A 26,136-nucleotide genomic window follows, 5' to 3' on the forward strand; every position below is an offset into this window, starting at 1 on the left:
ACAACAACATCACACCAGCAAACACCAACCATTTGCTGAGAGAAACAGTAAAACGAACTGAAAATGGATCGTAATCTCAATACGAACTTCTAATGAATAATTAAAACATTTCAGTATTTAATCGTCCCGTTTGAGTTTCAGACATGAAAAAAATAAATGTGTCACACTTTCACACTTTTTTGAGCCTTCAAAATAAACTAAAGTAAAATAAACGAAATGAAATAAAAATAACAACCATACAAAATATACAAAAAAAAAAAAAAAATGAAATGTGCCACACTTTTTCATAAGATTACAAAATAAAATAAAATAAAATAAAACAAAATAATAAAATAAAATATGCAACAAAATATAGGATGAAATAAAATATCAACAATTAAAAATTTGCCAAAACTGAAATGTCACACTTTCACACTTTTATAAGCCTCTAAAATAAATAAAATAAAATATAAAAAATATGCAAAAAAAATTAAATGTTGCACACTTTTATGAGAAGTATATATCAAATAAATTAAAATAAAATAAGTAAATAAAAATAAAATAAAAATAACAAGCATACAAAGTATACAAAAACTGAAATGTTTCACTTTCATAAGCCTCCAATAAAATAAAATAAAATAATAAAACAAAATAAAATAAAAAAACGATAAAATAACAACAATAAAAAAATCTGCCTCCAAAATAAAATGAAATGAAATAAAGACATATAAAATATGCTAAAAAAAACTGAAATGTCACACTTTCACCCTTGTATGAGTCTTCAGAAAAAAAAACACCCATACAAAATATACTAGAAAAAAAACAAATCACAAAAGAGCAGCATCTTCTGCCACACGACAGCTCAGTCAGTTCAGTCTGTCTTTATACATCAGATCAGAGCCGCTGTCTCTCATTCCTCGCTGCTGTTAGACCTCGAGCCACATGTTCTCAATCTAAAACTGCCAGCATATATGATTTATCAACTCTCAAATGAGATCCGGTGGGAGTGAATCAATTAAGACAGAAGCAGACTGCTGAAGAACAAGCTAAAAAAGGTCAGAGAAAATACGACTCACTCTATAACATATAATCTATAAGTGAATCACACCGTAAACAAAAGATACACATGCAACTGAAAAGATTAGCAGATTATCAAACTTGAAAATAAAAACACTCTAATGTCACAATTTTCATTTAAACTATTCAATTTAATATATTGTAAAGGATAAATTTAGAAAAATTTGGAGGGAGAACAATCCCCCCGGATATACGGATAAATCTGGACATTCTTATATATCCTTATTAACTGTACAATAATATGGTTACAATTTGTGATGAAATAAAAAAAATTGACAGCTGAGAGTTGCTATTTAGTATATATTGCTTTACGTATACAGATATATTTGAACATTCAAAAACATTAAATAAAGAGCTGGGCGATAATATAGTTACATTTTGCGATGTACAAGCAATCAAACAGTTAAGATTTGCTATATAGTATTACTTTGAACATACTTATATATCCAATTTTATATAAAGAGCTGCATGATGATATAGTTACAATTTGCGACAAAAAAAATCATCAGCTGAGATTTGCCATATAGTAGAAATCGCTTTATGTGAGTGTACTGTATGTATACAGATAAATTTGCACATTTTTATATATCCAACTTTATAAAAAGGAATTTACGATAATATGGTTACAATTTGCGACAAAATTTAAAAAGTCAATAGTTGAAATTTGCTAGTATATATCACTTTACGTGAACATACTGTATGCAAGCGAATAAAGTTGGACATACTAATATATCAAATTTTACATAAAGAACTGAATGATAATATAGTTACAATTTGTGACGAAATAAAAAAATCGACAGTTGAGATTTGCCATATAGTATAAATCGCTTTACGTGAACAAACTGTATGTATACTGATAAATTTGGATATTCTTCTATATCCAACTTTATATAAAGAACTGTACGATAATATGGTTACAATATGACGAAATTAAAGAAATTGACAGCTGAGATTTGCTAGTATATATGGCATTACTTTGGACATACTTATATATCCAATTTTATATAAAGAGCTGTATGATGATATAGTTACAATTTGCGACAAAATTTAAAAAGATCGTCCGTTGAGATTTGCCATTTAGTATTAATTGCTTTATGTGAACATACTGTATGTATGCGAATAAAGTTGGACATACTTATTTATCAAATTTTATATAAAGAACTGTATGATAATATAGTTACAATTTGCGAAAAAGTAAATAAATCGACAGATGTGATTTGCTCTATAGTATATATCACTTTACGTGAATGTACTGTATGTATACGGATACATTTGGACATTCTTATATGTACAACTTTATATAAAGAACTTTACGATAATATGGTTGTGTGATGAAATAAAAAAAAAGATTTGCTAGTATTTATCGCTTCACATGAACATACTGTATTGTATAAGGATAAATTTGGAAATTCCTAAATATCTAACTCTATATAATGAACTGTCAATAATATAGTTACAATTTGTGACAAAATTAAAAAAAATTGTCATTTGAGATTTGCTAGTATATATCGCTTTATGTGAACATACTGTATTGTATACGGATAAATTTAGGCATTTTTATATATCCAACTTTATATAAAGTACTGTACAACAATATGGTTACAATTTGCGACAAAAAAAAAAAAAAAAAAAAGACAGTTGAGATTTGCTAGTATATAACGCTTTACTTTTGACATACTTATATATCCAATTTTATATAAAGAGCTGTACGATGATATAGTAACAATGTGCGACAAAATCGTCAGTTGAGATTTGCCATATAGTATAAATCGCTTTATGTGAATAAACTGTTTATATGTGAATAAAGTTGGACATACTTATATATCAAACTTTATATAAAGAACTGTACGATAACATAGTTACAATTTGCGCAGAAATAAATAAATCGACAGTGATTTGCTATATATTATAATATCGCTTTACGTGAGTGTACTGTATGTTTCCAACTTTATATAAAGAAAGATACGATAATATGGTTACAATATGACGAAATAAAAAAAAATTGACAGCTGAGATTTGCTAGTATATATGGCTTTAGGTGAGTGTAAACGCTGTTAAACAGCCGCCCACCTGCAGTTATTCTAAGATGATCTATTAGCAGGTCTGTGGCAGAACTCAATACAGGTCTGGTATTAATCAGAGGTTTAAGGAAACCATTTCACTGTGGCATTTGGGTTTCCAGCCCCTGAATAATGAGGATTGTAGTGGTAAAATCGTCCAGTGGGTTTCTGATGATCTCTGGCAGGCAGAAGCCGAGCGCTCTGGAAGAGACAATGATTAATGATGCAGCACAATGTAGTGGTGTAGAGAAGTTTTAACTGATGCTTGCAGTATTCACTAATGAACTGCGAGTTGGCAGATGAAGTTTTGGGGGAAATGGGTCGTGGGCATGTGTGATGAATACAGCGGAACAGATGGAGGTTTGTTATCGGCTCTTTTCTCAAGAACTGTATCCTTGGAAACCGTGTGGGCTGTGTCACATTCGAACATTCCGCTGCAGTAAACCGTTAGAAGAACAACATGCATCACTAATGTGGCCTAAACAGCAAACGTGCTGGACGTGTGGCGGCAGAGACTAGCAGGGTTACGAGAGTTTGGGAAATGTCACTTTATTTGTTTTGAATCTATCTATCGCTAACAGCTCAGCGACTAGCATAGGACATGCTGCCAACATGTATAACTGAAACATGCTTGCAATTGCATAGCAACACTCTAGCAACCACCCAGAACATCCTAGCAACCACATAGCAACCTGTTTGATTGATAGACTGCATGACATCTATCTTCATTCTTGACTGTTTCAAACTTCAAGCTTTTAAAACTGATTTATGCTTAAACCTTCAAACTTCAAGCTATTAAATCTACTTAAATCTTAAAACTGCTTCAAATTTAAAATCTAATTAAAACTTAAAACTACTTTAAACTTCAAGCTTTTAAAACTACTTTAAACTTAAACCTTCAAAATTCAAGCTTTTAAACTTAAAACCTCCCAACTTTAAGTTAATAAATCTACTTCAGTCTTAAAACTGTTTCAAACTTTAAGCTTTTAAAACTACTTTAAACTTAAACCTTTAAACTTCAAGCTTTTAAACTTAAAACCTCCCAACTTCAAGTTAATAAATCTACTTCAGTCTTAAAACTGTTTCAAACTTTAAGCTTTTAAAACTACTTCAGCCTTAAAATCTTAAAATTTCAGGCTATTAAATCTACTTTAAACTTAAAACTGCTTCACATTTCAAGCATTTAAAACTACTTTAAACTTAAAACCTTTAAATTTCAAGCTTTTAAAACTACTGTTTAACGTAAAACCTTCAAATTTCAAGCTATTAAATCTACTTAAAACTTAAAACTGCTTCAAACTTCAAAGCTTTTAAAACTACTTTAAACTTAAAACCTTTGAACTTCAGGCTAGAAAACCTGCTTTAATCTTAAAACTGCTTCAGACTTCAAGCTTTTATAACTACTTTAAAATTAAAACTGCTTCAAACTTCAAAGCTTTTAATACTACTTTAAACTTAAAACCTTTAAACTACAAGCTATTGAATCTGCTTCAATCCTAAAACTGCCTAAAACTTCAAGCTTTTAAAACTACTTCAGCCTTAAATCTTAAAATATCAGGCTATTAAATTTACTTTAAACTTAAAACTGCTTCACATTTCAAGAATTTAAAACTACTTTAAACTTAAAACTGCTTCACATTTCAAGCTTTTAAAACTACTTTTTAACTTAAAACCTTCAAATTACAAGCTATTAAATTACTTAAAACTTACAACTGCTTCAAACTTCAAAGCTTTTAAAACTACTTTAAAATTAAAACTGCTTCAAACTTCAAAACTTTTAAAACTACTTCAAACTTAAAACTGCTTCAAATTTCAAAACTTTTAAGACTACTTTAAACTTAAAACCTTTAAACTACAAGCTATTAAATCTGCTTCAATCCTAAAACTGCCTAAAACTTCAAGCTTTTAAAACTACTTTAAACTTAAAATCTTAAATCTTCAAGCTATTAAATGTACTTCAGTATTAATCTACTTTATACTTTAAGCTTTTATTTTAAACTTAAAATCTTCAAACTTCGGGCTTTTAAACTTAAAAACCTTCAAACTTCAAGTCAATAAATCTACTTCATTCTTAAAATTGTGTAAAACTTTAAGCTTTTAAAAGTACTAAATACTTAAAGCTTTCAAACTTCAGACTATTAAATCCATTTTAAAACTGCTTTTAACTTTAACAAGCTTTTCAAATTACTTTAAACTTCAAAGATGACTTTAAACGATGACTGACAGATGAAGTCTGCAAGAATATATTAAAAAAGTTCTGTAATGATCATCATTTCACACACATGATCAAATCCCTCGCGTCACACACGGTATACTGACCGCTAACCCAAACCTTGTTTGCATTCACAGGTGTGAGGTCAACAGATAGTCTGCATTAATATTAGATAATATTCCTTCAGATTTCATTGTCATAAAGCTCGTCACAGCATCTACAGTAGCACCAGATGTTTTCTTCTCTTGCACTTTTATGGAAATGAGACACTGGCCTTTTGCCATCGGAATTGTAAATGTGTTTATCCTGCTTATCAATTAGCCGCATCTCTAGTGAAGAGAGACAGGTGGGAATACAGCTGCAGACAGACAGAAAATAATACCTGCCATTACTGAGGCTAATATTCAGAGCAGGAAGAGTCTAACCTCACACACACACACACACACATATACAATCACACACATATATACATACACACACACACACACACGTCTCTCCTCTCCAATAATCCAATACAGTCGGAGTGCACTCAGGCAGAGAGCACTGCAAACGCACAGGAAGATAAACCCATTCCATTAAAAAGACATGTTTTCCTGCATGTCGTCTCTGTCAGAACAACTAAAATAGAGAGTTGCCGTGGCCTCGCTATTTATTTTCCTCTGCATAAGATCGATGGGACTCTGGCACTTTTGTGGAGCCTCAGAATTCAGTTTAAAGACGAGTCGCCCTAAGCATCTGCATTACAATACAGATGAATGATTTTCCATTACTGCTGCACTTTTATTTGCACTATGGACGTATAATTAACCAAACAGCAATGTTTAATGGATATCTCGGATCTAAAGCACAGGCCCATTGCTCTTTGCTATCAATGAATGCACTGTGTTTTATTTTAAGCGAGCAGGAGGTTGTAATGAAGGGACGACTGGAGAAAGATCTGAACAAATTCATCATCACACTACTTATAATGTGGCTACATTCTGATTGGACGATCTGCAATCCAAGTTTCTGGGAAGTAAAGTTCATAAAACTGTAATTTTTAACTAGAAAAGCAGTTTATCAAGAAACTGTGAAATGCTGGCATGACAAAGCCTTTTTTGAAAGTTTTGAAAAATGTATAAAAAGCCTTTCAGTTTGAAAGTTTTTAAACATTTTACAGACAGAGAGATGGATGGATGGATGGATGGATGATGGATGGATGAATGGATGGATGCCCGATGGATGGATGGATTGCCCGATGGATGGATGGATGGACGGATGGATGATGGACGGACTGATGGATGGATGGATTGCTCGATGGATGGATGGATGTATTAACGGATGGATGGATTGCTCAATGGATGGATGGATGATGGATGGACTGATGGATGGATGGATTGCCCGATGGATGGATGGATGGATGGACTGATGGATGGATGGATTGCCCGATGGATGGATGGATGGATGGACGGATGGATGGATTGCCCGATGGATGGATGATGGATGGACTGATGGATGGATGGATTGCCCGATGGATGGATGGATGGACGGATGGATGGATTGCTCAATGGATGGACTTATGGATGGATGGATTGTCCGATGGATGATGGATGGACTGATGGATGGATGGATTGCCCGATGGATGGATGGATGGATGGACGGATGGATGATTGCCCATGGATGGATGGATGGATGGACGGATGGATGGATTGCCCGATGGATGGATGATGGATGGGCTGATGGATGGATGGATTGCCCGATGGATGGATGGATGGATGGATGGATGGATGGACGGATGGATGGATTGCTCAATGGATGGACTGATGGATGGATGGATTGCCCGATGGATGGATGGATGGATGGATGGATGGATGGAATGCTCAATGGATGGATGGATGATGGACGGACTGATGGATGGATGGATGGATGGATGGATGGACGGATGGATGGATTGCTCGATGGATGGATGGATGATGGACGGACTGATGGATGGATGGATGGACGGATGGATGGATTGCCAATGGATGGATGGATGGATGGATGGATTGCCCGATGGATGGATGGATGGACGGATGATGGACGGACTGATGGATGGATGGATGGACGGATGGATTGCTCAATGGATGGACGGATGGATGGATTGCTCAATGGATGGATGGATGGATGGATGGATTGCCCGATGGATGGATGGATTGCCCGATGGATGGATGGATTGCCCGATGGATGGATGGATGGACGGATGATGGACGGACTGATGGATGGATGGATTGCTCGATGGATGGATGGATGGATGGATGGATGGATGGATGGACGGATGGATGGATTGCTCGATGGATGGATGGATGGATGGACTGATGGATGGATGGATTGCCCGATGGATGGATGGATGGACGGATGATGCTCAATGGATGGACTGATGATGGATGGATTGCCCGATGGATGGATGGATGGATGGACGGATGGATGGATTGCTCAATGGATGGATGGATGGATGGATGGATTGCTCGATGGATGGATGGATGATGGACGGACTGATGGATGGATGGATGGACGGATGGATGGATTGCTCAATGGATGGATGGATGGATGGATGGATGGATTGCTCGATGGATGGATGGATGATGGACGGACTGATGGAGGGATGGATGGATGGATGGACGGATGGATGGATTGCTCAATGGATGGATGGATGATGGATGGACTGATGGATGGATGGATTGCCCGATGGATGGATGGATGGACGGATGGATTGCTCAATGGATGGACTGATGGATGGATGGATTGCCCGATGGATGGATGGATGGACGGATGGATGGATTGCTCAATGGATGGATGGATGGATGGATGGATTGCTCGATGGATGGATGGATGATGGACGGACTGATGGATGGATGGATGGATGGATGGATGGATGGATGGACGGATGGATGGATTGCTCGATGGATGGATGGATGATGGATGGACTGATGGATGGATGGATTGCCCGATGGATGGATGGATGGACGGATGGATTGCTCAATGGATGGACTGATGGATGGATGGATTGCCCGATGGATGGATGGATGGACGGATGGATTGCTCAATGGATGGACTGATGGATGGATGGATTGCCCGATGGATGGATGGATGGACGGATGGATGGATTGCTCAATGGATGGATGGATGGATGGATGGATTGCTCGATGGATGGATGGATGATGGACGGACTGATGGATGGATGGATGGATGGATGGATGGATGGATGGACGGATGGATGGATTGCTCGATGGATGGATGGATGATGGATGGACTGATGGATGGATGGATTGCCCGATGGATGGATGGATGGACGGATGGATTGCTCAATGGATGGACTGATGGATGGATGGATTGCTCAATGGATGGACTGATGGATGGATGGATTGCCCGATGGATGGATGGATGGACGGATGGATGGATTGCTCAATGGATGGATGGATGGATGATGGACGGACTGATGGATGGATGGATGGACGGATGGATGGATTGCTCAATGGATGGATGGATGGATGGATGGATGGATGGATTGCTCGATGGATGGATGGATGATGGACGGACTGATGGAGGGATGGATGGATGGATGGACGGATGGATGGATTGCTCAATGGATGGATGATTAACAAGTGTCACTGTTTATTGGCCAGCACATTTTCGACAGCATGTGAATATTCCTGTAACACAGTCTTCCAAACTCCACTGTAGAAACACTAATTTCTGAAAGTTATATTTCCATCATTTATTTTTACCAGAAGTCTGAATTACAGCAAATTATTTTATTCCTCAGTTTTATCACCTTAATTCCCAGTGTTTAATAATGGATGGCACAGGTACAGTAGCTCTCAGTGTCACTGAATCAAACTCTCGGCGTCTTCTGATCATCTCAGCGGGTGTGTTTGGACCATCAGAGAGTGAATATTCTCACGGGTGATATTAATCGCTGCTAGAAATCATTTGATATGTAGAACGAGTTCAGTGGGAAACGTTCCCATACAGATGATCACAGCACTCCATCATAAAGCCATATGCTACAATATGAGTGAGTGCATGGAGAAAATCATCAATATGCAAGTGGACCAGCACCGCAGGACTGGACCTCTAATCCATTAGCTAATAAAACACCATTTTGGACGAGCAGAAGCTCATTTATCACAAGTCCAGATGATTTTCACTCGTTCATCTGCTCTATTATTTATTATCCACCCATTCCTTCACATGCTGCCCGGATCGGTGGCAGGATTTTGCACGCTCCGTCCCAGTGGACGGGACTAAGACGACGGAGGCCTCAAACTTGAGAAAATCCACAAACTGGCTTCATGACTAAACCAGATAATACTTTGGCCCAGATTAAATGAATTTACAATGTGCCAATTCAATTTTTCCCTCAAGTTCGGCCACCGAGAAGTTGTGCTGCCTCTGAAGACAATATGAGCCCTTCTTCACTAGAGCTACAGTACCAGTCAAAAATTATGAATAATTAATATTTTTTTAATGTTTTTGCAAGAGTCTCTTCTGCTCACCAAGGCTGCATTTATTTGATCAAAAATACAGTAAAAATACACTCTAAAAAATGCTGGGTTAAAACAACCCAATCGCTGAGTTAAAACAACCCAATCGCTGGGTTAAAACAACCCATTTGCTGGGTTAAAACAATCAATTTGCTGGGTTAAAACAACCCAAAAAACACAATCGCTGGGTTAAAACAACCCAATTGCTGAGTTAAAACAGCCCATTCGCTGGGTTAAAACAACCCAATTGCTGAGTTAAAACAACCCAATTCGCTGGGTTAAAACAACCCAATTCGCTGAGTTAAAACAACCCAATCGCTGGGTTAAAACAACCCATTTGCTGGGTTAAAACAATCAATTTGCTGGGTTAAAACAACCCAAAAAACACAATCGCTGGGTTAAAACAACCCAATCGCTGAGTTAAAACAACCCAATCGCTGGGTTAAAACAACCCAATCGCTGAGTTAAAACAACCCAATTCGCTGGGTTTGTCCATTTTAGAGAAAGGCAAAGTTTATCAAAACAATATTTGAATGTTGGCTTGACCAAGCCTTGTCTGAATGTTACAATATGCCACTTATGGAAATTTGCATTTAGTTTTATATATTTGATCATATTGATAAATAAACAGTTATGGATCAGAGTGGAAGAACACAGAATCCATCAACTGTGTTGAATCTCTTTGAATTGCAATCAGTAAATTCTTCTTCCTGTCATGCAAAATTCAATTTCTGATAAACTGAATATTAGAAACTACTTTACATCCAATTAATTTCCACCTTGGATTTTTCCCAGCATTTTCACATTTGTGAACTAGTTCAAGGTTTTTCACTTGAGCTGTAGCAAATTTGACATGCATGTCATCAATAATCAGCCGGTCAGTAATGCATGCCTATTTTACTAAAATGCAATAATTCCTGAACAGCATTTCACATTTTGGATTAGCTGAATAAATGCATTGCATTGCACAGATTTGCCAGGTATAATAATGATGGAAGTGATCCGATCAGCTTCATGTTTTCCATCTTCGACTCTGGTCTTGAGTGGTTTCGCTTGCAGCTGTATTTTCTGTTTGAAAACATTAAGTGCGTAACATTCGCTTTGCAGTCGTACACATTCGCGTTCACCATGACGTGTGCGTCGTCTCAAAGTAATATAATTACACTAGACATCCCTCCACCTCGAGTGCTGTAATGAATTTCTGACGCGGCAAAGACAAATGCCTGAATATGGGATGATTGTCAGCTGATGTATGACAGCGCATTAAGATCCCTGCATTAGCGTGTCAGAATATATAAATGGAAATGCATTAAAGAGTCAGAAGACGCACACAGTCAGTGAGAATGAATTCAGCCTGCGTTTAAAAAGAAAGCATGTTGCGCACAGACTCCCACAGCGACTGATTTAATTTGCCAAATGATGTTCACAAAAAATCTTTGTCTCTGCAGTGAAACTGTCGTAGGTGGAGCGCCGGACACATGATGGAGATGCAGGAGAACAACTGTGAATGTGGCCACATATCATCAGTGGGGTCAGAAACGGTCAGCGGGAACATCAGTCACAATCACAGTCGCCTCCAATTACGCTCCCCTTGAAAAGCACCATGGGTAACGTAACATCATTTCTATTGACTGCTGCGATCTCCAGACAGAGTCTCGCATTAATACAATTGATGATGACGCTTGTCATTTTTCCCATCATTCCACATCATGAGTGTCACCTGGAAAAACTGAGTGCAAAAAAGTACAAATAACGCATTGCTTTTATTCTGTTTTTTTTTTATTTTCATTTTTATATATATTGTACTGTATTTGTTAATATTTATTTATTAATATTTTAAATTAACTTTTATTATTTTTTTATCATTATTAGTTGTTTTTTTATATTTAATTTTAATTTAAATTTTTGTAATTTTAGTAATAACTTATTTCAAGTTAGTTGCCATGGCAACAATTTCTATTTTACATTTAAATTTTTCATCTAATATTTATGTTTTATTTTATTTCAGCTTCATTTATTGATTGATATTGATTTATTAATATTTTTAATTAGCTTTTATCTTTAAATGTTCAGTTTTCATTTTAATTTTAGCTAAAATTTTTGTAATTTTGTTACATGCTTTTGTTCTTATTAGTTGTTTTTTTTCTATAAGTTCTATAAGGCTTTATTTCAGATTTAGTTTTAGTAATTTTAGCACTTTTATTTCAATTACTCAAAAACATTTCTATTTCCTGTTTAAGTATTTATGTTTAATAGTTCAGCTTCCAAAAATCATTTGATAATAGTTTTAAGTTACCAATAACAACTCTATATCTTTCTACTGCACACTGTATCTGAACAGCATTGCACGGTGTAAATAAGATGCATGTAGATGAATGTCTGAATAAACCATAATATTCGACTGAATCAGCTACATCAGGACTTTGAAGGTTCAGACCGGGTAAAAATATCTCTATATGCTCACTAGGGTTTTTTTTTTACACTTTTTGATGTCAAAAAACTCTCATAATTTGCATGTTTATGTTTTTTGTGAACCTCATACTTGCTCTGAAGTGCTTCAAGTTAAGTTCCTCTAGTTTGCATGTATAGCATCTTCTATAGATTTGTCGGAAGGTTGTTGTATTTAACACTAAGCGTCAAACTCTCAATGTTCGGCACATAATGGACGTCCAGCACGAGTGAAGATCAGTCTCGGTCCACACAGAACCAATATGTAATTTTACGCCACCCATACGAGCGTTTATTCATTACTGTCCTCACGACTGCGATGTTCTCGTTGTTTGAGTTCAGACTCATTAGCTTTGATTGGAGAGTTGGCCGCGTTCCTCAGAAGAGCGAGTGACATCAGTCCTGTAGACGACTGATATTAATACTGAACACTACAGATTACTTACAGAGGGCGGAATTATAATTGTGAGCAAAACATCAGGATTATTAATGTTTCAGATGAAGTAGTTTGTGATTTATAAGCCTGTAACTCTAAAAGAAAAGTTTGCTGAGCTTTGTTTTGTTTTTGAAAAACAAAACTCCATGTGAAAGTTTAAAAAAGTTTTGTAAGACAAAAGTTTATAGTGTAATGTTTTATAGGTTTAGATATATAGTGTATATATATATATATATTAAGATACCTTGAATGCAAGTATGTCACTTTGGCGATACAGTACGCACAGGGCAGATATTAGTTAATATTAATATTCTATATTAATCCTAACATAAAGATGTATTCATGTAAGGTTGCAAGAAACAAAAGTCATGTATATTCTGTATGAAAATCATCTTTTTCAGTAAAATATGTGATTGAAACATTCCAGTACTAAATGGGACACAGATTCATGAGGACGGCAGGTAATTAAACATCATAAAGATTAATAAAATCATCAGAGAGGCCTGGATAATCATCTTTGGGCCACAAAACCCGATTACGATGCTGATCTTTCCATCTCATGCCATGAACATTTACAACGACCGGATAAGCATGGATAATTGGTAACACTTTACAATAAATTCTCATTTTTAAACATTATTAACTGAAATGAACTAACAATGAGCAATCTAGGGGTGTGACAAGATCTCGCGAGATTAAAATGTGATTATTTCTCGTGATTTTGCCATGACGAAGTGTGAGGGTGAAATTAGGTTAGAATGTGCCATTGACGTTTATAATACGCCACCACTGTCGTTTTGCATTTTATAGAAATAAAAACAATTAATTCAGTTGGATAACGGTCATTTCAATCCCATCCAAAACGATCAGTCGTCCGTCACGCCGCGGGAATCAGAGTTCAGTGACGAGATGACTGACGAGACCATGGCGGAGGATTCGTTGCACAACAGAGCCTAAAAGCATCTGATAAATGTGTTATCTTGTAGAATTCACACTCAGCACCAGCGCTCCCTATTCACAGAGTACATGTGATTGCGAAATCGAAAGCGAAAGTAAAACGCGAGATTGCAATTTCAATAGCGGCATGCAATGCAAAGAGAAGCCAGTCAGGTGAGTTTGTGGCAAAACCTTTTGCAGTGCTTCAGTATTGTTGTCTTTTACTGCATGTGATAATTCGTACTCAGAAAGTAGAACTGAAATGACAATCATTACAAGATGATTAGTTCAAACATTTCAGTTTTATTTTTCTAGTCAAGTATTTCATCACTGAGGATTTCTTAAAAATATCTCATGTCTCGTCACACCCCTAATTTTTACAGCATTTTTTATGTTGAAGTTCACAGTGCATTAACTAACGTTACAACATTTGACCTTAAAAATGTATTAGTAAATGTTGAGATTAACATTAATGCTGTAGTAGTATTGTTCATTGTTAGTTCACCTTGTCATAAAGTGTTGCCAAATATTTATTATCTCCAGATTTTTACAGCACATGATGTTTTTTTTTCTCTGTAAAACGTCACATGGGGAAAATAGCTGGGAAATGAAAAGGGCTCAGTTTTAACACCGATCCTATTCTCGAGCTAATTAGCATTTCTGTGCGGAGAAAAGCAGCGAATGTGATCTCGCTCTCTCTCTTGGATCACACAGACGACTGAAGCGACGGGGCGTGAATGACACCCGACTGCCATCGCAACATTCGGCCGGACGCTGGGATTCTGTGGGATGCCAGCTGTAGTGCTGATATACCGGCATAAAGTTTGGAATAATTGTGATTTTACCAAACTGTTTGATGAAGCCAGAATGAACGAAACCACAAACGTTCACGTGTTTCCATGCAAACTGGAATTATGGAGTCTGGTGTTCGGATATGCAATATGCAAAACATACTTCTGAACACCAGCGTCATTATTGATTCTCCGCTCCTCCGGCTCAGGACTGTGGAAGCAGGATTTAGGGTGTCCTCTCTGTCATTGGAGGAGACGACCTCTCCGTTCCTCTGGCGTCAGGTCAATTATTCACCGTGAGGGAAGCACACCTGAGTCCCAAGCGGCTCTGGCTGATGTAGTGTCGGACAGCGGGGGGGAAAAAAAGCCTCCCATTTCCATCGCAATGCCAGGTGATGGATTCGGCCGTGCCCGAGAGGTTCAGGTACTTCAGAGGTGACCTTCAGCGCAGAGCTCTTCCCAAACCATTCCCGGCGGAAGGACTGAAATCCGTGTCAACTTTGTTTGTTTGCTGAGAGAGATAAGGCTGAGATCCAGTGTGAAGTGAGCAGGACGTCACTGCCATTTACAGTACAAATGCTATCTCGATAACATCACACACTTCTCTTCTCAGTCATAGACTGTTGTGGCGAAGCTTCATGCCGTCTTCTGTGCGGCGCTGATAAAAACACAATGCGTTTCCTTTTGATATTCGTTGTGTGAATTTAGAGATCTTCAGCTAATTACTTTTCTATATGAATCCAGGATCACATGATCAGTAAACACACGCGCACAAGTCCAATCAGATTTTTCCAGATTATTCCAATTCAGATATCTGAAATCAATGGCAAAAACTAGCAGTCAAAAATTTGGAATAATTGTGATTTTTAATGTTTTTAAAAGAAGTTTCTTCTGCTCACCAAGACTGCATTTATTTGATCAAAACTACAGTAAAAATAGTGAAATATTTTTACAATTTCAAAGAACTGATTTCTATGTGAATATATAGTAAAGTGTAATTTATTCTGTGATCAAAGCTGAATTTTCAGCATCATTACTCCAGTCTTCAGTGTCACATGATCCTTCAGAAATCATTCTAATATGATGATTTGCTGCTCAAAAAACATATTTTTGCTGCTTAATATTTTTTGTGGAAACTGTCATACACCACCATTCAAAAGTTTGGAGTAAGATTAAAAAAATAAATACTTTTATTCATCAAGGATGCATTAAATTGATCAAAAGTGACTGTAAAGACATTTATAATGTTACATTCAAAGATTCTATTTCAAATAAATGCTGTTCTTTTGAACTTTCTATTCATCAAAGAATCCTGAAAAATAAAATGTATCAGTTTCACAAAAATATGAACTGTTTTCAACATTGATAATAATCGTATTAGAATGATTTCTGAAGGATCATGTGACACTGAAGACTGGAGTAATGATGCTGAAAATTCAGCTTTGATCACACGAATAAATTACACTTTACTATATATTCACATAGAAAACAGCTATTTTAAATCATAAAAATATTTCACTATTTTTACTGTATTTTTTGATTAAATAAATGCAGACTTGGTGACTCTTTCAAAAACATTAATTATTCCAAACTTTAGTGTATATGTGGCAATGGGAAAGTAATAAAAAAAACTAAATGACTTCCTTAAACTGATCATGTACTCACTTCATGATTCTGGCCACATTGAACTCCCTCTGATGTTCAGAAAGACCCATCAGAAGAAAGAGAGATGATCTGAAGCATCCCACAAGGCCGTTCTGACACCGTTCCTCATGTTAGCGTGACACATGCACTCTGATCATCGGAGCGAAGTGTTTGACTGATCTTATTAACGTCCCTGTTCCATAGATTTATGCATTTTAATCACGCTTATTGATGCCGGCAGTCTCTGCAACGCGTGTCATCCTCATTATGAATGCGATAAGAGCAGTTGTTTACATGCTGGATAATTTATGGCGCTTGAGAGGGGAAATGGCAACTTCCTTCATAAGCATCATTTTCGGAGCGACGGCTTCCGCGATACAAGCATCTGCTCGTTCAGACGGCACTTTAACAAAACAGCTTTGGATTCACTCCAAATAATCTGCTGACCGTGTGCCGGACAAACTGATGACTGCTACCAAAAGCTGCGGGACAATAACATAAAAACGCTGCTGTTTTTTTTGAGGTCGGATGCAAGAATCAGCATCTTGCTTCGGCTCATCCCCGCTGCTGGGGCGGCATGTGCAGCGCTCTAGGCGGGACGGAGAGACGAGCTGCCGGTCCTGCTGTCTCCAGACCCGTTCCAGAGCCGCACCTCCGTGTGCACTGGAGCGTACCGGAGCCGACCGGCTTTAGGATGAGAACGGGGCCCACGCTGGGCGCTTTGGCCCCGCACCAGAGAGACAGGTGAGGGACCCGACGGGGTTTAGAAACAGGATTGTCGCCTCATCTCCACACCGACTCCGGCTCCAACTGTTGATGTGTCTTAATAACAGCGTGTGTCAGCTGCCATCAGCGAGCGGAGCCACTGAAGTGTGCAGCTCCAGTCTGCCGCGGACGGGACCGGAACGTGCCGAGCCCCAGCGTGGAGGCTCCGTTTCAGCCATCCAGCTCTCGCTTTTGTTCAAAAATCAGGCCGGCTGACTGGCCTTTGTGATCGTGGGCGGACGAGCCGGACGGAGGAAGTTGGCGTGACGGAGGCCGTACCAATTTTACGCCGCAGACGCAAAATATACCCAATAGGCTCCTTTGGAGAGTGGGAAAACGGGCTAGCTCAGTTATTTATCACATAAAGGGAGACATTTCCTGTCAAAAAAAACAAAAAGCCTAAGTGAACTCACATGGTGCTTCAGATGTCTCATATTTGCCAATCAATTAACTCTTTCCCCGCCAATGTTTTTTGTTGGGTTTTTTTTAAAGTTGCCAGTCAGCATCAGCATTTTTGATCATTTTCATAAAATCTTTGTTAGCCTCCAGATTATTTTGATGTATGAATATCTGAACATGCAATAGAAAGAACAGAGCCTCTGCTTTTAAACAAACCATAAAACATTTTAGGTCACGCTTTATTTTAAGGTGTCTTTGTTACACTTTAATTATACGTTTAAATACTGAGCAAAATTAAAAAACTAAAAGTACTTACTATACACTCTAAAAAATGCAGGGTTAAAAACAACCCAAATTGGGTTAAAAATGGACAAACCCAGCAATTGAGCTGTTTTGAAACCGCGATCAGGCTGTTTTAACCCAGCAATTGGGCTGTTTTGATACCGCGATTGGGCTGTTTTAACCCAGCAAAGTTTTTTTTTTTTAACCCAGCGATTGGGCTGTTTTGAAACCGTGATTGGGCTGTTTTAACCCAGCGATTGGGCTGTTTTAACCCAGCAATTGGGCTGTTTTGATACCACGATTGGGCTGTTTTAACCCAGCGGTTGGGCTGTTTTGAAACCGCGATTGGGCTGTTTTAACCCAGCGATTGGGTTGTTTTAACCCAGCAATTGGGCTGTTTTGATACCACGATTGGGCTGTTTTAACCCAGCAATTGGGCTGTTTTAACCCAGCAATTGGGCTGTTTTGAAACCGCGATCGGGCTGTTTTAACCCAGCAATTGGGCTGTTTTGAAACCGCGATCGGGCTGTTTTAACCCAGCAATTGGGCTGTTTTGAAACCGCGATTGTGCTGTTTTAACCCAGCAATTGGGCTGTTTTAACCCAGCAATTGGGCTGTTTTGAAACCGCGATTGGGCTGTTTTAACCCAGCGATTGGGCTGTTTTAACCCAGCAATTGGGCTGTTTTGAAACCGCGATCGGGCTGTTTTAACCCAGCAACTGGGCTGTTTTGAAATCGCGATTGGGCTGTTTTAACCCAGCGATTGGGCTGTTTTGATACCGCGATTGGGCTGTTTTAACCCAGCAATTGGGCTGTTTTGATACCGCGATTGGGCTGTTTTAACCCTGCAAAGTTTTTTTTTTTTTACCCAGCGATTGGGCTGTTTTGAAACCGTGATTGGGCTGTTTTAACCCAGCGATTGGGCTGTTTTAACCCAGCAATTGGGCTGTTTTAAAACCGCGAATGGGTTGTTTTAACCCGCCGATTTTGTTGTTTTAACCCATTGAATGGGTTAAATGCCCAATCTTATTAATTAAATCTTATAAATCTTAAATCTTATAAATTAATCTTTTTAATTTCCAACCTATTTTGTGTTCATTTTAAGCCAGCCATATAGTAATTTTTAAACAATAGTTGAGTTAAATAAAACTGCAGCAGTTTGGGCAAACATACTCAAACATACTTTTAACCCAACTGCTGGGTTAAAACAACCAATTGGCTGAGTTTGCCCATTTTTAACCCAACTTGGGTTGTTTTTAACCCAGCATTTTTTAAAGTGTATTGACAGTAAAATGGCCCAGCAGCTGAGTTACACAAAAACTACCCAGCACTTGGAAAAAATATTAAAAATAACCCAATAAAATGACCCAGTAGACCCAGCATTTGGGTTCAAAAAATAACCCAGCATAACCCAGTGTAGGGGCGCATTTATGTCTGTTTTCATTTCTGAGGAATTTCAGAAGAAACATCCAAGACAAAGACGAAACTCAAATGAGCAATGACATTCTCCTCTTTCTAAGAGTTTAAAATGCCATCATGATTTTTAAACAGCAAAGCATTGTGGGTTAACGCTTAAGCATGTCATATCAGAAGCAGCATGCAAAATGTCCCAGATTAGAGGGTTTAGGTGACCCTACATGAATATTCATAAATATGCATGAGCTCACCGAACTACATAAACAAAACAAAGCCTCTTGCTTCTTGTGTCCTTACAAAATTAAGCATTTAATCAGTTTGGCCCTTCACCACGACACCGTCACCGCGCCTGTCACAATTAATGACGTCTAATTTGAACAGCAGACGTGTGACTGATACGTCCATTAGAGGCACAATGAGCGCTCGCTCTCTGACGACATGTCAGCCATTAATCAATCGCATCAAGATCATTGTGCTGATGATCATCCCCACAGAAGTGTGAAGACATTTCTGTTCATGGGGGGAAAAATGAGCTGTGCCAAATCGCTGTAGGGGCGAAACCGCACATACTGGTACTGTCAAGATGGATGAAGGTCCCGTCAGAACCAGAGAAACTCAGATAGTTAAAGGAACAGTTCAACCAAACATAAAGATTGTTATTATTTACTCACCGTCACATCGGTCCAAACCGGCATGCTGGTATTTTCTCTGTGAAACACAAAAGCAGAAAAGCAGAAAATGTTAAAAAGTGCATTAACATTCAAAAGTCTCTTCTGCTCACAAAGGCTGCATTTATTTGATCAAAAATACAATAAAAATAGTGAAATATTTTTATGATTTAAAATTTCTGTTTTCTATGTGAATATATAGTAAAGTGTAATTTATATCCTGTGATAAAAGCTGAATTTTCAGCATCGTTACTCCAGTCTTCAGTGTCACATGATCCTTCAGAAATCATTCTAATATGATGATTTGCTGCTCAAGAAACATTTATGATGATTATTATTCCATATTTTTGTGGAAATTATGACACATATTATGTTTCAGGATTCTTGGATGAATAGAAAGTTCAAAATAACAACATTTATTAGAAATAGAAACCTTTTGTAACATTATAAATTACTTTGGTCTCACTTTTGATCAATTCAGTGTGTCCTCAATCAATAAAAGTATTAATATCTTTAAAAAGAAAAAGAAAATTAATACACTGTAGAAAAAAAAAAATATATATATTATTTTTGGTTTAACTTAAAAAAGTAAGTTACCATAAAATATTGAGTTCATCGAAATTAAAAAATTTGAGTTAATGCAATGAAGGCGATTGGTTTAATCAACAGAAACTCAAAATATTGTTATCTGAACCACATTAATTATTTAAGTTGATTTGACAAAAGAAAAAATGTTGTGATAACAAATCATGAAAATATTTTTTACAGTTGTATAACCTCCAAAAAAAGGACCATTAAAAGAGTCTATATGACTTATCTAAATCTAGGAACAGACTAAAGTTCATTATACTCATTATTCAATCACATTTTATGCAAGAATTCACAATAAAACACATTATTCTTTTAACTAACAAAGCATTTTTAACTCTCTGCTGCCTCATGTGGCGACACTCAATGGCAGCTAATTATTTCTCCATTATTAACCATGATTTTCATGCATATTTTCTCTGTGTGTTTCTGTAAAGCGCCGGGACTCATTAATCGGTTTTGGCGGGACAAAGGGACGCTTCTGCCGCTCTGTAGCGGCCGATAAAACCGAGCGAATTCACAGCCGCAGTCTGAATCCCAGCAGCCCGATCCGAGCAGAAAGGTCACAGTCACACTAATAAAGCACTCCAACCACGGCACGGCACACGGAGACGCAGATCCGTTCTGAGAAATCCATCAGTAATTCAGAGACAAACAGCCATGTGGGCATCAACCCGGCTTTATCATTCATATGAGTGCAGGTCTGGGGTGCTGCGGCTCGGCCTCCTGCAGTCGAGTCTCATTAAATGGACAGATCAAGAGGAGGAGACACTGGCCTCTCATCCACATCCATCTGTTATGTCATGAATTCACTTTTCCTGCACAGATTTTAAAGGCACATGGAAGATAAATGAAGCCAAGAGCATTGAGAGAAACGACAGCATGCAACAAACACTCCAACAGTTTTGTGTGGATGTTTGAGCAGCAGTGATCCTGGTCGCTCAGATATACAACAAAGTCAGTATTATTATCTGTATTTTGTGTCAATTTATGTGCTGAGATCCATATAAATACTGCTGTGACCATAAAAATCTATTTTATCATCTTATATTTATACATTTTTAACATGAAAGGGAAGTTGCGCTCGTCTTTTCTTCCTTATTGTGCATATACTCGAGTGAAACGCTTCTCAAACAAGAACAAATGTAGGGCGGGGCTTGATGGTTTGCTATTGGCGGATCTCAAGTGACAGGTTGCTCCGCACACATCGTCAGAGAAGAGAATATATATATAGCAACAATTCATATCTTTAGCATCTGGGTCACATTTGGCAGGTAATCTCAGTTTTACGTCTTTCGTATTTGCGTACTTATGCCTGTAAGTAAAGAAATAAAGGTCTGGCTACTACAAGGAAGGTTAGATATGTTACTTACTTACTCAGACGTGATATTATTGAGATGTTAATGTTTTTGGTGTAGATTTATGCTCTCATATGAAGATCACAGGCAAACCTGGGTCAACCATGAACTATCAGACTCATCAGCGAAGTAAAGCGAGCGATGCACAATTTATTTAAAATAAATAAAATAATTTCATGTGCCACAGATGGTGAAAAAGAGGTGAAAGTTTTGCAGTGCAGCTTTAACCCTGTAAAATATAAAATAATATTTAGAAAAATCTTTTTTTTTTTTAAATAGAACCGTTTACTGAACCTTTAGACAAAATATTTAAAAAGTTTGCATATGTGTTTTATGTCGAGTATCATATTTTATCAGGTTTTTAAGGCTCGTACAGTCTGATATAGTGAAAATATGGAGAAAAACAACTGATTTTTATTCAGAGATTCAATTTTAATTGAGTTAAATTTTCTGCAGATGCTGATATTTATATGGACAAAAAGTGATGAAATTCTGATGCTTGTGATGTAAATCAATGAGATCTTTATAACAGCATAGCATATACTTGCCTAAAATGCATCTAAATATCAAATATTTGCCAATAATATGTCTAAGTAAGATGATATTTAAATGCTTAGTTTTATGATCAAAGCTCTGTAGTTTTAAAACATATAATGCAATGCAATACAACGATGATTGAGAGATGAACAAATAAACCTTCCTAAAAAGATGATGATCATATTTGAGTAATCAAGTAAACCTGCTTCAGTCCAGTTGAAATATTACTAACAATATCAAAGTTATTCTCACGTTTACTTTATAATCAGTGCAGATTTCACAACAAAAGGACACGAGCTGAAGGGCGTTTGTATAATTATACTAAAAGACCTTTACTTGCTAAAAAAGTCTAAACTATCAATCAGAGACAGAAGGACTGGAGGAGATTGAGCGTGACAGGTTTATCAGATCATGTTGATCATTCAGAGACTGTATCTTTATAGGATAGCATACCACTCCAATAAAGATATGATAGAAATAGAAAGAGAAATATGCTGCAGTCATATGCTATTTCAAATTCATTATATCTGTTTACACCAAGTGCAAATATTCAACCTAGTTGGTAAAGGCTATTTTCTCTCACTCCACACCATTGCTGAGGTATTTTACCATATTACTTGTGTGTGAACAGCATCCATCACTATTAAACTCTCACTGATTACTCAAAACAAAATCAAATTAGCCAAAATATTTCATAAACACTCAAGCAGCAGGAGAACGAATACGTGGATGTGTGTGGGCTGATCATATGTAATCATATATGGATGGATATGAGAGTTTCAGCTGAATGGGCTCCAGCTGCATTATGGGATTTGTTGGTTCGTGCTCTTTATGTGTCGGATGATCCTCTCTAATTAAGCAGCAGACAAATAAAGCAAAGACAGGGCGCGCTCTAAAGGCTCGTTTAAAGGTCTTTTAATGAGTCTTTGTCATGACATTTAGAGCAGATATCAGCGCAGGGCATGTTCTGTAAATCAAGGCTCATAAAGTTAATAATATGATTGCCGATGATACGAGGAAAGGTCAGTTCACTCCACTGTAGAAGAGACGTCCACACCTCACCTCAGCATTATTCATCTGAAATACGCTGATGCAGAAGTGAGCATGTGGAACATTCGTTTAGAAAGAGCTTCAAGAACATTTCAACTGTGAAATTCATCAAATTAATTTCACTCAAATAGTTTACTAATTTAAGGTAAGAATCTATACTCAAAACCATTGATATTTCATGCACTGGTCAATTTTGAGATTTTGGGCTATTTTGATTCTACAGCATGTCTACTTTTAGACTAGTGGACAGAAAACATGCAAACTACACTTTTAAGTGTTCATTTTATTGCACTTTACCTATTTGCGACTGTAGGTTTTAATTTCCATACATTTCTTTAAAGAGTTTTTTCTCCACTTCAGCAGCACTTACAAACACCAAAACTTACAGTTTTATTCCTGTCTATATTCTGAAGATTTTTACTGAGGGGTTTGTTCATATTGTATAATTCACCAAATTTATATAACATTTTATTTCTAAAAACATGGTGAAAATGTATTTTTCTGTCTGTTGACAGTGTTTTCTGTATTATATGTTTATGTTTATGTTTATTTCTTTATTTGAAAGGGGACAATGTACATTAATAAACATTAAAACAATGTAAATGTACCTGAGTTAGCTCAAAAGTGCTAATTTTCATCGGTACAAAATCAAAAAAAAAAAAAATCGCCACTGTGAAAACCTTTAACTGTAATATTAACAAAACAAAATAAGAATTTTGAACCTTTATTAGAGCATATTTAATGAGATTATGCATAATTTGCATATTTAAACATAACATTTCAGAAAAATTGTAATACCAAAAATGTTTGCAATTCTTAATGTAATCAATCAACTAGGGCAGTACTAACATTTAACCTGGGGTGTCATGTCTTAAAGATGTTTCTTTAGAGCTGCACGATTAATTGTTAAAAGATTGCGATCTCGATTCAAACACCGCATCTTATTTCTAAATTACAGCTATTCGGATCCGTCTATTAAACCTTTGACAAGTCCGATCACAGCGAACATTCAGATCTGTGTTCTGATCCAGAGAGAGCCATTGTCATGTATAGGTATGAAACAGCTTTTACAAGCAGTCTTTTCAACCACACAGTATCATTACTTCTGTCTTACAATAATTCAGATTATCACAGAAGTACTCAGATAAAAGTTTATAGTTCAGATATAAACACTGATGTCTACGGTAGTGATCAAAATAGAGTGAATCACCTTTTGAAAGTAGCTTGATGCTTTAAATTAAGATTGTATCACTTACATAATTACACCAGTAGGTGGTGACAAGTGACTGTTAAAAAAGTATTTGTCATTGAATCATTCATTCAAGAGATTCCTTCAAAAACACTGATTCATCCAGTAAGTCTTTACGAATGAGTCATTGAATCATTCATTCAAACCCATTTTTTAAATTAATTTTGCAGCATTTAATATTTTGTCAGAACCTCTAGTAAATTACGTTATTTTGTTTTGTTTAGAATCATGATCTCTATTTCAAACAAAAAATTGTGATTCTCAGTTTATCCAGAATCATGTTTCTCCCAAAATAAATAAACAGTACATTATAAAGTCCAAAAGCACTTGGACAAAGAAGAGCCACGCTTGCAGCCAACTTTGCTTTATATTAGTGGTAATGTTTGCCATACGTTTCCCACAGGCTTTTGTTGGAACACTAGGTTTTTGCTAAACAAATTATAAAAATATATATTTCACAAAACATAAAAGCAGAGACCACAAACTAATTGCCCCATTTGCAATAGCTTTAAATTATTATTCTATTTTTTTTCAAAGAATCAAATCATTAAAAAGACTGCAAGTGAAGTGCTGCTTTTAAATAAATGACGCTATACATCAGCACAAAAACCTTCATGACTAGACGTACTACATAATGGACTTATGGCATTAATGGACGACTTTAAGTGCTTTTTGTCATTTCTGGAGCTTCACAGACATCGTCACTGTCACTGTATGGGGAAAAAAGCTCAGTAAAGATTCTTTAACATTCTCCCTTTTGTGTTGCACAGTAAACACAGATGATTAGAACGACTGTAAATAAAGTGCAATGTTTTAATTTGCGTGAGCGAACGGTTTCTTTAAAGACTGGCCGTGTATTGCGTCCTGCAGATGGGCTTATTTATATCCGCTGTCATTTCTGTTTGGCTCAGATTGGAGAAACAAAATCTTTTTGTTTGATATTTCTTGATTTGCAATGTTAATAAGCCTCGTAGGACCGTCAATCAGCATGGTCATTCAAATACTCACAATTCATTCCGAAAACTAAATATTTTGGCAGCAAAACCTAAAAAATGGTACTTTGGTCACTGAGACTATCAGCCCCAGGTCAGTATAGTGCACTAGAACCGACCAAACAGAGGTCATTTCAAACTGCTAGAAAGAGTCTCACTTGTTAATTAGCTTTCAAAAATAATCATAAATTGGCAGTTTCATAAATATGAATGTCAAATAAACTCACCCGCAAGAGAGGACGTGTTCTCGCGCATGTATTTTCCAAATTCATTTTCTCTATGATCTCCGCTCAATTCCCCGAGAGCGCCGCGTTATGGACTAAATCAATCAAAGGCCTGACTTCATTAATTGCGCGGAGGACCTGGGGCACGTCGTAAGTGGGGTTATTCGGCAGCCTGGAGCCATGATGGAGGACGGGCTGAGCCTGAGAGGGCCAATTTGTGTGTCAAAGCCTGCAGCAGGACAAGAGCGCACTTAATGCAGATCACTGGAAATGCATCATTATATGCACCATTTACCAGATGCCCATTTAACATGCAATAATTAGATCAGTGCGTTTGAGAAAGGAGGGGGTCTGTATAATGGGGTCCCCTGCCATAACATTAACTGCCCCCCGGGGTTGTCAAAATTATTATTTGGAGGGTTTCATTCTTTTGAGTGCTTGAGAACGTGCGCACCACGTTCATGTCCTGCTTTTGTGTTGTTGCACCATTCTATCGCTCCCGTTTCTCCATTATACTTTCAGT

The 26,136-nt window shown here is 37.0% G+C and overlaps 2 long non-coding RNA genes across 3 annotated transcripts in view; one reads left to right on the forward strand and one right to left on the reverse strand.

Annotated features, from left to right (window-relative positions):
- LOC125262554 overlaps window positions 1-24,364 on the forward strand; it is a 39,236-nt gene extending 14,872 nt beyond the window's left edge. The window contains exons 2-3 of the long non-coding RNA XR_007183593.1: window positions 11,279-11,437; window positions 20,641-24,364. This is a non-coding gene — a long non-coding RNA (uncharacterized LOC125262554). The remainder of the gene's footprint in view (window positions 1-11,278; window positions 11,438-20,640) is intronic.
- LOC125262553 overlaps window positions 1-26,136 on the reverse strand; it is a 141,770-nt gene that overhangs the window by 44,656 nt on the left and 70,978 nt on the right. For both annotated transcript variants that reach the window (XR_007183592.1, XR_007183591.1), the window contains one exon: window positions 19,619-19,655. This is a non-coding gene — a long non-coding RNA (uncharacterized LOC125262553). The remainder of the gene's footprint in view (window positions 1-19,618; window positions 19,656-26,136) is intronic.

This window comes from Megalobrama amblycephala, linkage group LG2 (assembly GCF_018812025.1).
Source record: "Megalobrama amblycephala isolate DHTTF-2021 linkage group LG2, ASM1881202v1, whole genome shotgun sequence".
Lineage (NCBI taxonomy): Eukaryota > Metazoa > Chordata > Actinopteri > Cypriniformes > Xenocyprididae > Megalobrama > Megalobrama amblycephala.